This window comes from Rhinatrema bivittatum, chromosome 1 (assembly GCF_901001135.1).
Source record: "Rhinatrema bivittatum chromosome 1, aRhiBiv1.1, whole genome shotgun sequence".
Lineage (NCBI taxonomy): Eukaryota > Metazoa > Chordata > Amphibia > Gymnophiona > Rhinatrematidae > Rhinatrema > Rhinatrema bivittatum.
In genome coordinates, this window is record NC_042615.1 from 383,861,474 (window position 1) to 383,876,460 (window position 14,987).

A 14,987-nucleotide genomic window follows, 5' to 3' on the forward strand; every position below is an offset into this window, starting at 1 on the left:
CTAGAATTTAAAATCCTTATTTAATGAACTATTGTAATTTTATTTTATAATGTTTTAAATGTTCTCTTTTAAAGATTGTACATTAATTGATTGTTACGCATTACTGGATTTTAATTTGATTTGTGATGTAAACCGATATGAAGCTTTCACAAATATCGGTATATAAAAGTGAGTGAATAAACAAGTAAATTTAAACATCGGCAACTGAGAGCGGTTCTGGGATTGACTTGCCTTTACTAGAAGAAAGGAAATTATCAGGTAAGTAGAAATTTCTCCTTCTTCAGTGTTTGGGCAGGTCAATCCCAACGAGTGGGATGAACCAAAGCTAATCTCAAAAAGGGTCAGAGGCTGCCAGTGGTCCAGTCAATATTGCCCGTGCAAAGGCGGCGTCCTCCCTAGCCCTAACATCCAAGCGTTAATGCTTGGAAAAGGTGTGCAAAGATGACCATGTCACCGATCGGTAAATTTCAGCAGGTGACAACAAATTAAGTTCTGCCCACGATACCGCCTGAGCCCTTGTGGAATGTGGTCCAATCTGTTTCAATAAGGCAACCATAGTAGCCACATAGGCTGCCGTAATGACTTTCTTAACCCAGCGAACAATCATTGCCTGCGTCGCCAGTGCTCCCTGCTTACCTCCACCATGGCGCACAAACAGGAGATCAGACTTCCGAACAGCCTTAGTCAACTCCAAGTACTGCAGTAAATGAGGAAAGAACCTGAGCCTGACTGCCATCCGCCAACAAAACGACCCGGAGGCCCGCAAACGCTGACCAGGCCTCGAGCCGTGTGGCCTGGCCCAACCGCGCCCCCACAGACGCCTCGGCCAATAGAAGACCGGCACCCGACAGACGTCAGCGCCCTGGGACGCCGGGTAAGCCCCTTTAAATTTGGGCACATACCTGCGGCGCCGCGCACCGGGCGTCGCGCACACGAAGGAGCACGACCTAAGGGGCACTCCCCTTAGTATGCCTCTTTGTGCGACAATTCCATGCAGGCTCGGAATTACAGAAACAGCCCTGCTTTGAACCTGCCCGAGCTAGCAACGCAACCAACTCTGCTCCACCCCACACTACTAACTCGCTCCCTGATCACTGCGCCTGGCAAGAGAAGTCCACCTGGATCAGAGTCTGAACCGCACACAACCACCAGTCAAAGACACTCAACCTGGAAACCAAAAAAACCACTATCAGTGAACTCGAGTCTACTCACCGGACCTAACCCACGGAGAGACGCTGAAGAAAAACCACGGCTTTACCGGAAAAAGGACCTGAGGAAAGACCAGCAGAGGAACCCCAGGCCGCGCGATTGGCACCGTTCCATCGGGGGTAAGGCCTCCCTCGAGCCAACCGCTCACAGACATACACGCCGCCAATCCTACCCTTAAACTAACCCTCCCCCCCCCACGCTAAGCCCACTCTGAAGGACCGCAACCAAGGAACCTACCACTCCACGCCCATTTAGCAACACCCCCTGTGAGCCCCATTGAGACCCCCCCACCCATCCATCCCCACGCAATCCCCTTACCATAACCCATACCAACAAGGCACAAAGGCACTTGCACACAACAATCACCCGCAATGACAACACCTTGCCACATTCCCATACTCCCCCACCGCAACAACAGACACCCCACCACCCTGAAAACCATTCCCATCAGACACCTCACCAACATCCCTATCAGCACAAACATCCTCAGGTCTGCATTCACTATTCTCACCCTTTTCCTCATTACGCCCAATCAATCACCAAAAAAATCCCCATCATAAATGACCTAATCCTTGACCATTTACCTGACATTTTCTGCATCACAGAATCCTGGCTGAAAAGCACCAACACTGTATTACTAAATCAACTGCCCAGAAACAACTACAACATATTCTCCATAAACAGACCCAAAAGAAAAGGAGGTGGCCTTCTATTCTTAGCACACAAAAAGCACAAATTCTCATCCCACATACTAAACCTCCCCCCCACCCCCCATTCGAGACCAACCTATTCAAATCTAAAAACCTCCAAATACTCCTCCTCTATGCACCCCCCCGGTCTCCTCCAACACAATCTATTCCCCCTAATCGAAACCATAACAACCCACATCAACCTACAGGAGCCAGCCATCATTCTGGGGGACTTCAATCTCCATATAGACACCAACCCCCCTCCCCCACCAGCCAACTCCTCCTCTCCACCATGTCCGCCATTGGATTCACCCAACTCATCAACACCCCCACTCAAAAATCAGGTTACACCCTCGACCTACTATTAACAACAAAATCTCCACCCTAGGCCTACCCACAGCCACCCTAACTCCATGGTCAGACCACAGCCTCATTCAAGTCATGCTTCAATTCCAACGCACCCCAATGAAACTAAACAAGCACATCATCGAATTCACCAAACCGTGCTCCAGCGATGACCTTGCCAATCTACTACCTGAAGCCTTAAAGACCCTTAACAAAAATGACGCCAACACTGCCATGAACTCCTGGATCTCCATCAACACGGATATAGCCAAATCATTATGCCCCAAAGTAAGAAAAGTAATCAAAGAATCCACAAAACACAAATCCCCATGGTACACCCCAGAACTAAAAAACTCAAAGCAAACCTTAAGACATACAGAAAAACTATGGAGAAGAAAGCCAACGCCAGAACTGAAAGACAAATTCAGAACTCTACTTCAAAAATACACAATGGATATCAACACAGCAAAGCGAAACTTCTATACAACAAAGATACACGAATACCAGTTCAACCCCAGGACCCTTTTCTCCTATGTTAACGATCTAACCAACCCAATCCAGAACGACTCTACCCTGGACACCCACAACATCTCCAGCGAAAATCTAGCACACTTCTTCAGAGACAAGGTCAACACCATCATCGCCAAGATCCCTCCAGTCCACCCTGACGCAATAGAAATTCCCCCGCTCAACTCCACGTGGTCACAATTCATCCCTGTGGCTTCGACAGAAATAGAACCCATCATCAAAAAAACCAATCCAGCCTCCCACCCCTTAGACCCCATCCCCATCAAAATCCTAAAACTCATCAGCAAGACCATCACCAAACCCATAACTGATATCATCAACCTATCACTCGAGCAAGGAATATTCCCTGACAAACTAAAAAACACCATAGTCAAACCAATCATCAAAAAACCACAGCTCGACAAATCAGATCCAGCAAACTACAGACCAGTATCCAACCTCCCCTTCATAGTGAAAATCCTTGAAAAAACGGTGAACAATCAACTCACAGAACACCTCGAAACCTACAACATCTTACAACCTGCACAGCATAGCTTCAGAAAACTCTTCAGCACTGAAACCCTCCTTCTTACACTCACCGAAACCATCCTCAGAGGGCTCGACCACGGCCAATCATACCTCCTAATACTCCTAGACATATCCGCCACCTTCAACACCATCAACCACGGAACACTCCTCACAAGACTCAAAGAAATCGGACTACGAGAAACTACAATCAAATGGTTTGAATCCTATCTCACAAACAGATCCTACAACGTAAAGATCCTCACTTTCCTCCACCCTATTCAACATATACCTCTTCCCACTCTGCAAACTCCTCTCAGAATCGCACCTCACTTATTTTGTATACGCTGACGACATACAAATATTACTCCCCATAAACGAAACCATCAAAAACACCCTAGACAGATGAAACCAACTCAACACAAAAATTACACCGCTGCTATCTCAATTATCACTCTGCGTCAACCAAAACAAGACGGAATTCCTACATATCTCCAATCAGCGTCCCTCGGCCCCCCTCAGAATCAACACCCATAATAACACAGAGGTGCAACTTACACCATCTTCAAGAAATCTGGGAGTGACTATTGACAATGAACTCAACCTCAAGCAATACATCTCCAACTTGATCAAAGATGGATTCTTCAAGCTGCAAACACTAAAAAATCTCAACCCCTTCTCCTCGCCCAAGACTTTCGAACAGTCCTGCAAACAGTGATCTTTTCAAAACTCGACTACTGTAACTCATTACTACTTGGTCTCCCCGAAACCACCATCAGACCTCTTCAGGTTCTACAAAACGCCGCCGCCAGGTCTATCACAAACATGAAAAAATGCAACCACATAACACCCACACTAAAAGAACTTCACTGGCTTCCTATCAACCAAAGCATTCAATACAAAACCCTCACCCTCATCCACAAAAAAATAAACAGCAAAGAAATGAACTGGTTAAACACCACCATAAAGAAACCTCAGATCTTCAGACTCTGGCCTCCTCACCGTTCCAAACTCCAAAGCCACACACCTCACTTCAACCCGTAAACAAACCTTCTCTGTGGCTGGTCCCACACTCTGGAACTCCCTCCTGCCACTACTCAGAAATGAACCCTCCACACAAGTATTCAAAAAACAACTCAAAACCTGGCTTTTCAGAAAAGCCTTCCCGCCAGATACCTAGCCTCCCCACAGGCTCATCCCTTGCCCCAAACACGAAACTGACTCTGCAGTTACCGAACCCATAAATCCCACCCTACACCCCCCCCCCCCCACCCGCCTTTAAATGCCCTCCTCCTAGGTCTCCACCCCGCTAAGACCCTATCAAGATCAAAATCTTTCATTTATATTCCCAAGTTGAAATGTATTGCATGTTATAAATTGTTCCAATGTTCTACAAAACAGAACTACTCATTCTTTCTCCTCCTAACAACCCCTCATGCAGTCTCTCCCCCACCCCCTCACCACCCAGCTGCCCTCCTACCCTACTAGTCCGCAACCTTGGCATTATGATAGATAACCAATTTAACCTCAAAAATTTCATTTCGGCCACTATAAAAAGCGGATTCTTCAAACTCCACACCTTGAAGAGAATCAAACCGCTTCTTCACACCTCTGACTTCCGCACAGTACTGCAAGCTATGATCCTGTCCAAACTTGATTATTGCAACGCTATCCTCCTAGGCTTACCAAAAAGCACTCTACAACCGCTACAGTTATTACAAAATGCTGCTGCACGCATCCTTACCAATACTCACCGTCATGACCACATCACTCCCGTCCTCCAATCATTACATTGGCTCCCCGTAACCTCCAGGATAGTATATAAAGTACTCACGCTTATACACAAAGCCATTCATAACCACGACATGCAATGGTTCCCAGAACATCTCCTGCTTCACACTCCGACCAGACCCACAAGAACGCCTCACCAGGCCAAACTCCAGACTCCCTCTCCCAAGCTCATGAAGCATACCACCTTTAGAGAGCGATCATTCATCATTGCAGGAACCGCCCACTGGAATAAAATGCCTTCCCAACTACGCCAGGAACCTTGCCACAAAAAATTCAAGCACAATCTTAAAACATGGCTGTTCAAACTAGCGTACCCTGACTAACGAATTGACTCCCCCCCCCCCAAAGATGCGACATGACCACCCGACTGACTCTCGCCCCACCTACTTACTCACCCTACCCTCCACCCTCTGTGGGTATACTCCCCTCTACCCCTCCCCTATTAATACTTTCCCCTGCTAATTACTCTGACTGCTTTGATGAACTCACTTGTTAAAACTAACTTGTACATATGTATATAATTCTCGTATTATCTACTCCTGCCCTTGTTAACCCTCTCCCTGTTAAAAAATGTTATTATTGTAAAGCCTGTTGCTAAGTTATGTTACATTGTGAACCGAGGCAATGTTTTGCAAACGTGCCTCGGTATATAAAAAACCCTTAAATAAAATAAAATAAATAAATACAATACCAGTCACCAGGCTCTAATGTTCCTATTATACCAGTTCCTTTTTATTATGTAAAATAAGCAGATTTTGCCTTATTTGTTCAGTTATCTGTAAACCGATGTGATATCTCGATCGAATGTCGGTATATAAAAACAAATAAATAAAAAATAAAATAAAGGAGGTTAGAGCTGTTCAGCTTGGAGAAGAGACAGCTGGGGGGGAGGGGGTATGATAGAGGTCTTTAAAATCATGAGAGGTCTAGAATGGGTAAATGCAAATCAGATATTTACTCTTCGGATAACAGAAGGACTAGGGGGCACCCCATGAAGTTAGCAAGAAGCACATTTAAAACTAATCTGAGAAAATTGTTTTTCACTCAATGCACAATTAAGCTCTGGAATTTGTTGCCAGAGGATGTGGTTAGGGAAATTAGTGTAGCTGGCATCAGTAACATGGGATCTACTTAGTGTTTTGGTACTTACCAGATACTTGTAGCCTGAATTGGCCACTATTGGAAACAGGATGCTGGGCTTGATGGACCCTTGGTCTGACCCAGTATGGCAATTTCTTATGTTGATGTCCAAGGAATGCAAAAGGTGGTACTCAGCTTCATCTTTGTCCCTGTCCAAGGCAGGCAAAGAAATGGACTAATTTAAATGGAACTCTGAAACCACTTTGGGCAAAACAAAGGGCACATTCCGAAGTTGAACCGCACCCGGAATCATTCGGAGGGAAGGCTCATAGCAGGAAAGAACCTGCAGTTCAGAGACCCAACATGCCGAACAGATTGCCACCAGAAAAACTGTCTTCAAGGTAAGCAGCCACATGGAAAGAGTACGCAGTGGTTGAAAAGGTGAACCTGTCAAAAACTCGAGGTCTAAGTTAAGGTCCCACAGAGCCACCAGAAGCCGCAATGGGGGGGGGGGGGGGAGGGCAAAGCTGCTTAACTCTCTGTAATAAATGGGACACTTCCGGATGGGAAGACCAAGGCCCTCCATTGACTCTCTCCCTATAACAAGCCAGGGCTGCTACTTGAAACCCTTAAGGAAGCTATCTTGTAAAAATTCCAAAATAAAAAGAATATCCACCTTGAGCAGTTGAATACCTCGCTCAGAACACCAAGCCTCAAAGACCCTTCAAGCTCTAACATAGGCTAGAAAAGTAGAAAATTTCTGGGCCCAAAGAAGAGTGGAAACTACCACAGGTGAAAAATCCTGCTTCAAAAACCTAGCCCTCTCAATGGCCAAACCATAAGACAGAGTCGACCCAGATTCTGGTGTAGAATGGGCCCCTGACGTTACAGATCATCCAAGATGGTAGCCTGAGTGGACTGCCCACCAGACGTCTCTGAGATCGGTGTACCATTGCCTTCAAGCCCAATCCAGACCCACAAAAAGGATTGTGTTGGTTTATCTTGAAATCTTCTGGACCAGCCTTCCTATCAGAGGCCAGGGCAGAAACACATCAGACGGGCACCGCATAGGCACTCCTGAACAAGAGCATCGATGCCCATTGCTTTTAGGTCCCGCCTGCATCTGAAGAAACGTGGAACCTTTGCATTGTTGAAAGTCGCCAACAGGCTTAGATCCGGTAAGCCCTAGCAGTTCACCAGGAGCTGAAAGGCCTCATCTTCCAGCTACCATTCACCTGGGTCCAAGTTTCTACTGCTGAGGAAATCGACTCTGATATTATACTTTCTGGTAATACGAGAGGCGGATATGCTCAGGAGGTACTGCTCCACCCACACCATGAGCGCATCTATCTCCTCTGACACCTGTTGACTCTTAGTTCCACCTGCATTTTTTTCAGACATTATCCGGACCGCCAGAGCCTTTAGCCACTCGGTGAACTGCAGGCACACCAACCAAACCACTCATGCCTCCAGTCTGTTGATGTTCCACTGCAGCTCTGCTGCATTCCCATGTCCTTGCACCACAAACTCCTGACAGTGAGCCCCCCAGCCCCGGAGGCTTGCTTCTGTCATGAGTACCAACCAATCCGGCGTTGCCAGGGAAATTCCCTTCCTGAGATGATCTATGTGTAACCACCAGTTCAATTGGGATCTCACCTCTAACGGAAGGAGCAGCCTCATCACATAGTTCTGCGAGTGCAGACTCCATCGGGACAGCAATGCACACAGAAGAGGGTGCATATGTGCCGACGCCCAGGGAACCACTTCTAAAGTGGTAGCCATCAACCCCAGTTCCTGTAGATAAGACCATACGGTCAGACGAACAGAGTTCTGCAGGGATCGAACTTGCAGCATCAACGTGTGGATCTGAGATTCTGGAAGAAATACTCTGCTCTGCCTTGTATCGAATTGAACCCGAGATACTCCATGGTCCGAGACAGCTGCAAATTGCTCTTGGCCAGATTTAACAGCCATTGTAATGTTGCTTCCACTTCTACCCTCTTCTAAGGGGAGCTGCATGAATTCATCTCTCAGAAAGAAACAGTATCATCATGATCCACCTGCATTCGAGCCCTGTCAAATCGCACTGCGCCACAGCACTTGACCATGGAAACAGACAGAGAAGCACTTGGAATGCACGGAACTACCTTAGTAGGCACTGCAGATTCAGAAGACCAGCCCTATAGAAATGTCTGCAATCCCTGGAAGAATTCTGTCCAAGAAAAGGACGGGTGCATTCCAGGCCCCATAGGCCCGAACTCAACGTTCTGAAAGCTAGTGTCCCCTGAGGACTCAACCTATGGATCAATCAAGGGAGGGGACACCTCTGCCATGTCTTCCTCTGGCCCGCTCCGCTCAGACCAAGGAGGTGGACCATCGCTGGCAAAATCAGACGTAAATCTTCCAGAACATCCAGCCAGCGCTGACACAGGCTTAAAGAAAGCTCCGGATAAATGGCCCTGATGTGGCATGCAGCACAAATAAGATAGGCGCTAAGGCTTCTTCACTGCGGGCGCCATGTTATAAGCATGCAGACTGATAAAGGATCATGCCTAGATTACCTGCCCGTTTAAGCCGCACCCAAAATGAACGCACAAAAATTGTGTGTCCAAGCACAGGCACCTAGGCCACTCATCCAACTGGATGCCCAGTACCGTCGCCTAAGCTGGATGTACAAGATGTGCGTCCAGAAGGAAGCACATTCAAATTGGATACACAGACTAGAATAGATGCATACATGGACGCGCAAGCATGCGCTAACAGCCTGCAGCAAAAAATGTGCAAAACTACCCCATGGTCTACCATGTGCCAAAATGGGAGAAGCCGGGGAGTGGGGCCTTGTGAAATGGCTGCTCGAAGTACAGTGTCTGCACTATCTCCTCACCTCAAAGAATTCCCCAGAGGCGTGAGTGGGACAGCTGAATGGTGAGGAAACAGACCCTTCTCCTGCTTTCTCCTTTTTCCTTGTTCTTGTTTTGTTTTGTTTTTTAAGTAAAAAACATTTACCTGAGCTCAGCCCTTCCTGGCCGAGAGCAGGAATGGGTCCCGGCTACAGATGGCTAAAGCCTTCACCACCAAGCTTCTCTTGGCCTGCAACTGCTAATTAGAATTTAGATCCATGCCAGTCAAGGCTACCGGACTGAAAGCACTCTACTGAGGGAGGGACTGCACGGTATCGCCTCAGGAGGCAAGCGGTACTACATCGACATCTTGTCTTTCCAATATCTGCTTTCCAAATTTTCTTCTTTTTTTTTTTTTTTTACTCACAGGCAATCCCCTGAAGGAGAATGCATGTCCACCAGCTGCTGGAGCCAGAGAATACTGGGGGCCTGCTGTCGGGGCAGGACTATATAGCAGTCCTTTTGCTCCATCTCCATCTGCTGGCACAGGTGCATAACCGACATATTGGGATTGACCTGCACAAATAGTGTGGCATTGTAATTAAGTTAACTCATGGCTTCTTGAGGACCATGCCCACATAAGCACATGTTACAATAAATCTAATATCATAGGAGTTGCAAGTGTCTTTTTTGCAGGGTTTTCTGGTTGGCATCAAACAGATGTGATGTGATATTTTTACCTCAGAAAGCCACATTTGTAGGGTGATGGGGATGCCGTTTTTCATGTAAAATCTGTTGTTATGAATGTATAATTTTTAATTGTGAGGGTGGAGTGGGTGGAAACCATGACCAGGATATAGATATACCTGGCTACATTCTATTCAGGAAGGCACATGAAAGGGAGGAGGTGTAGTCTTATATATATAAAATATATTAAAGCAACAGAATTGCAGGGTTTATGAGCTAAGGAGGCACTGTGAGTTAATCTGGAGAGAATGGAACATCTATTTATATTGGTGTAATATACAGATCTCCCTCACAAAAGAAATAGATTTATAATGGAGGATATTCACAAAATTGCTATGAAAGGGGAGGTGCCATTGCTAGGAAATTTCAATTGGCTGGATGTTGATTGGGACATCCTGGCTGCAATGTCTTCTAGAAGCAAGATCATGCAGGAAGAACTATTCAGTCTACTGCTAATGGAACCCACACAGGAAGAAGCGATACTGTGTATGAATGGGACTCTGCCTGGGGGTGTATGTGTGTGAATGCATGGGTGCCTGCCTGGGGGTCTGTGTGTGTGAAAATGAATGTGTGCATGCCTGGGGGATGGGGAGGGAGTGGTGTGAAAGTAAATGGGAGCCTGTCTGGGGGGGGAGGGGTGTCAGTGTGTGTGTGTGTGTGAGTGAGTGAGTGAGTGAGAATGACTGGGAGCTTGCCTGGGTGTGTGTGTATGTGAGGGAGCCAGTGAGTGTGAGAGCATGAGTGTGTATGAGAAAATCCAGGGGAGTAAGAGTTTGTGTGGTGGGGGGGGAGGGTGTGGAGGGGGAGAGCGTGTCTCAGTTTCTGAGAGCGAGAGGTTATGGTGGATATAAGAGCATGAATATGTATGTATGTGACAGTGTATGTGTGAGAGAGAATGGACATGTGAGTATGTGTGAGAGAGGATAACCTCTTAATTCTCGACAATATCAGGGTGACTGGAAATCAAGAGCTCCCACAGAAGGGGACAGCAAGGGCTTTTTAAATCCTTATTAGTTTTAATTATTGGATGTTATTTGATATATGTGCAGTTTTGAAATATTTTATTGGTGTTTGGGAAATTGTAAAAAATGTATATGATTTTAATTAATAGAAATTCTATTTATCAGTTTTAAAATATTCTTTTATTATGGTTTTACTATTATAACTGATGCTTTATGTTTCTTGATTGTATTTGTTTTATGAGGTATGGTGGTTCTGTTTTTCCATTGTTAATACACAGAGTCTGGCTTCTTGGAGTTTCCATTTCAGTTTTTGTCTAATTTGTGCTCCTTTATTTTGTATTCTGTATTTGGTGAGAGTCTGTCTCTGCTCTGTGTGTGTGACCGTGATGTGAGATTCTGCTAGCATGTAGTGTCTGTATAGGGATCTATAGCAATTGGGTTTTTTTGTTTCTGCAGTAGGTGGTGTATTGGTATTCTAGGACCCAGTGTAATATTACCCTTGTTTTTTCACAGGTAGGGTTATTGTTGTTTGAGGCCTTGGTTTATTACTGTTATGTTACGATGGGATTGCAATATAGATTTTGAGTGTCTTTTTTTTGCAGGGGTTTGTGTTAGTTCACAATGTGCCTGGCAGTGGAAGGTGTTTGTGCTGCTGTTACTCAGGTCGATACAGTTATGCCGCGTTAGAAAGAGTGCGGCAGTGCCAGGCGCACCCTCGTTCCCCGCATGCACAGTTCTCTTCACCTACCGCTCGATACTCTCTTCAAATTGCATGCAAATGCATGCCGCATCTGCGAAGCGTTAGGCAAGCGTTAGGCCCGCACAACCCATTTTACTGTATAGGCGCTAATACAGCGCCTATACAATATCCTGGGTGCGCTGGTACCTGTCATTTCAAATGACATTTGAAATGACAGGCACCAGGAAGTGGATGGTTCCCCCCCTCCCGAAGCAAGGCGCAGGGCAAAAATTAAAACGGGAATAAAGTGTAAAAAATGGGGGTAAAACCAAAGGGAGTAAAGTGTAAAAAACCATGGACAACCTCCATATTAACATTGCAGCGTAAGTTGTTTATATATATGTATAAATACCTGTCACTTTCCGAATCCCCCAGGCGTGCGGTCATCGAGGCGGCGGTGGGAGCCGGCGGGCGGGTGGGCGCGCGTTGGATCCAGGAGCCGGCGGGCGGGCGCGCGTTGGATCCGGGGGCGGGTGGGCGCCCGTTCATCCAGGCGGCGGCGGCGGGAGCCGGCGGGTGCTTGTTCGATCCAGGCCGCGGCCGGAGCGGGCGGGTGGGCGTGCATTCATCCAGGCAGAGGGAGCCGGCGGCCTCCCAGAGGCCGCCGGCTCCCTCTGCCTGGATGAATGCACGGCCCCCGCCGGCAGTGAATGAATGCCCGTGCGATTTCGACGCTCAAGGCGTAACGTCACAACGCTTGACGTCACGGCATGTGACTGCCTTGAGCGCCGAAATCGCACGGGCATTCATTCACTGCCGGCGGGGGCCGTGCATTCATCCAGGCAGAGGGAGCCGGCGGCGAAAGCGGCCTCCAGAGGCCGCCGGCTCCCTCTGCCTGGATGAATGCACGCCCACCCGCCCGCCCGCGGCCTGGATCGAACACACGCGCCCACCCGCCCGCCGGCTCCCACCGCCGCCTGGATCCAACGCGCGCCCACCCGCCCGCCTGCTGCCGCCTGGATGAACGGGCGCCCACCCGCCCCCCGCCACCGCCTGGATCCAACGCACGCCCACCAGCCCGCCGGCTCCTGGATCCAACGCGCGCTCACCCGCCCGCCGGCTCCCGCCGCCGCCGCCTGGATGAACGGGCGCCCATCCACCCGCCGGCTCCCGCCGCCGCCTCGATGACCACACGCCTGGGGGATTCGGAAAGTGACAGGTATTTATACATATATATAAACAACTTATGCTGCAATGTTAATATGGAGGTCGTCCATGGTTTTTTACACTTTACTCCCTTTGGTTTTACCCCCATTTTTTACACTTTATTCCCGTTTTAATTTTCGAACACCATACTAACACCAAGTAGAGGGTAGGCGGTAAACTAACAGGTTACAGACGCGGCAAAATAGCGGGTTACAAAGGAGATAATCTGAGCGCGCGTCACAGTATCGGAGGGGAATAGCTAATTCCTTCATTAAACAGCTAATTTGTTCATTTACATATTGTAACCGTCTCTTTTTAGTCAGTAAGGAGGTCCAGACAACTGATCCGTAAAGATAGACTTTTATTGCCAGCAAGATGCAGCTAAGACAAAGGCTCAGTACAACTGCATGCCCCTCCCCTCCAGGAGCAGACTCTTATGCACTTTACAGTTCTTATCTTTTACACATGCGTTCTAAGCATTGCTGAGCGAGCATATTCCGGCTGAAGGGGCTACTGACCCCCTCCCTAGACACCCTGGAACTTTCGTGAAACTTCTCCCATGTTCTGCAGGAGAGGCTGCTGGGACTTGCAGTTCTGGAAAGGAATTCGCGAGTCTGCAGTAATACAGCCCATCACATAATACATCCATTGTTCTAATCTAGGTTACAGCAGTGAAAGCTTATCAGAGAATAAGAACAGCGAAGCCAAAAAAATGAAAATGTGCAATGTGCTGACAGAGAGTTTCTCAATGTCCTAATTACAGCTGTATTGCAGACTGTAAGTAAACCCGTCATGAAGCAGGGAATTCTGGTACATGAAGTCCTTTGTCAGGTTGAAGCGTTCAGACCCCTTCATTCCCCCCTTTGATACTTATCATTATTTATGAAAAGTATCACACCATCACAACGCAACTGTGGAGCTGAAAGAAACAGAAACAAGAAAAATTAGCAATTTGAGTTCTCAGGGGGCCCTAATTTCCCAAACAGTCCGATGGTTTCTTCACGGGTTTGAGACGGATGGGCCCTAATGGCTCCACCCCCCTTTGTAGCCCGAACTTGTCATGTATGGGAAGATGGCCCAGGATAAAACATGAGGATGGTTAAACAGGTTCTATAGGCTCAGAGGAATACATGTACAGTGACAGAAGCTGCGTGGCGGTTTTGCGTTCAGCAATGTCCTTCATCACTCGACGAAGGCGGTTTGAGCAAGAAAGGAATAATTCAAGGTCCTAAAAGACAAAACAGAATTAAACTGGCTGGGATAACAAACAAGCTCTTAAATCCACCGATTATGGAAAACCAACCACGGAATCCATTGGTCCAGTCCCAAGCACTATTCCATTGCTGGACAGGGACGTGTGCCATCTTGACCATGCGATCAGTGATATCTTGGATAACCTTGCTTTGGTCATCTACCTGTAAACAACAATTGGAGAGGTTAAATGTTCCACAAACCCTCCTTCCTGGGCCAGAGGGTAATCTAAAACCAATCTATTCTGGTACACTGCAGTCATAATTTTGGTATTTTGTTTTGCCCAGAGTTTAAGAGCGAAAGCAGTCGTTGGTGATGAGCTCCAGGACTGCCTGAAGCCTGATGATTCGATGCAATTAATACTGCTTGGAAGGGTTCCCGAGTTGCCCCTTTTTGCTGCTTCATCTGCTCTCTGATTTCCTTGACAATAGGGTTTGATTTCCTGGTGTGTGCTTTGCAATGCATTACAGCCACCTTGCGAGGTAGCCAAACTGCGTCTAGTAATTCACGTACTTCTGATGCATTGTTCAATTGTTTTCCCTCTATAATGCTCCATGCACTTGAATTGTAAGAAAGGCATATTTAGAGTCTGTATAGATATTTACAGTTTTCCTTCTGCCAACTGCAGAGCTCGAGTAAGGGCAATTAGTTCAGCTTTTTGTGCAGACGTTCCTGGGGGAAGAGGTTGAGCCTCAACGATTTCATCTTCGGATACAACAGCATATCCAGCAGAACGTATCTCATGAATGATTTGGCTGCTCCCATCAGTTAATAAAGTCCAAGCTCCTTGCCAGGGTTGATCCCTCAGGTCTGGTCTACTGGAATGTATTGTAGTCATGACTTCTTCACAATCATGGGCAACTGGTTCAGGTGCCGGCATAAGAGTGGCCGGGTTCAAGTTTTTGCTGTCTTGTATTTGAATTTCAGGTGTTTCACACAGTAAGGCTTAATACTTGACGAGACGTGAATTAGTCATTCATTTTGGTCCATGGGTCTCTAGCAGTCCTTGAATGGTGTGGGGAGTTGTTACGTTCAGAGTTTGACCAAAAGTTAATTTGACTGCTTCTGGAATTAGTAAGCATGCAGCCGCAATGCTTTGAAGGCAACCAGGCCATCCTTTTGCAACATTGTCCATTCCTTTTGAGAGATATGCAAC